Source organism: Octopus bimaculoides, chromosome 3 (genome assembly GCF_001194135.2).
Source record: "Octopus bimaculoides isolate UCB-OBI-ISO-001 chromosome 3, ASM119413v2, whole genome shotgun sequence".
Lineage (NCBI taxonomy): Eukaryota > Metazoa > Mollusca > Cephalopoda > Octopoda > Octopodidae > Octopus > Octopus bimaculoides.
The window spans coordinates 165,685,683-165,686,673 of NC_068983.1; positions in this window are offsets into that span (position 1 = coordinate 165,685,683).

The window sequence follows — 991 nt, forward strand, 5'->3', positions numbered from 1 at the left end:
AGTTGTTCGTATTGTTGCTGTTTATTTACTTTACATAAATGGTGGACCAACCAAAAAGATAAAAACGGTGTTTAACAACAAGAGTGGTTTCGTAGCTAGAGTTACTCCTTCAGACTTTTGAAAGCCGAGCGAAAAAAATAACAAGTAATAATAATAAACAAACTAAATGTATTTTGTTAGTCTGAAGGAGTGAGGGACTAAATTCCTGAAATGGTACGATATTGACGAATGCTTGTTGAGAACTGCTTCTTTGCCTTCTGTTCATTAACCTGTTGTCAAATTCCGTATCCATCGATGTGGGTGACATGAACGGGATTTAACGAGATTCACGTTCGATACTCTCATGCTTCTTACATTGTGTTCAGCTGTCGAATAACTTGAAACATAAAAGTCGCCATAAAAATCGAAACCATGAATATTCCGGGGCTAAGTTTAATGCACAAGGCACAGAACGTAAAAGAGGTTAATAAAACTAACGAAGTCAACATCCCTCCTCCGATAGTCTGACTTTCTTCAATCGATACATATTGATCTTGATCTGGTTGATCTGTTACCATTTCCCCCCTATTGACGACACCTTCCATTGTTGTTGAAGTTTCTGTGTCTATCGTTCGAGAAATTCTCGCCGCCTCTGCTACAATCAAAGGCCGATGATCTCTTCCAAAATTATCAACATTTGAATGGCACTCTGGAAGTTGTTCATTGTCCGAAGCTCTATTTACAGGAATTCGACTAATATTACCACTATTATTATTATTATTATTATTATTATTATTATTATTATTATTATTATTATTATTATTTCCACCAGTACCGTTACTACTACTTCTAAAAGTGTTATTGTTGTTTGGCATGGTCCTTTCGTGTGTGCTTGGTTCAGTTAGAAATAAGGAAGTGTTTGAAGAGCCTGACACTGGTGGATGGTTGTCCATTCTAGGATGAAACGGCACCGAAGATTGATTAGACTTACTCGTTCGAGATGTTTCTAAAT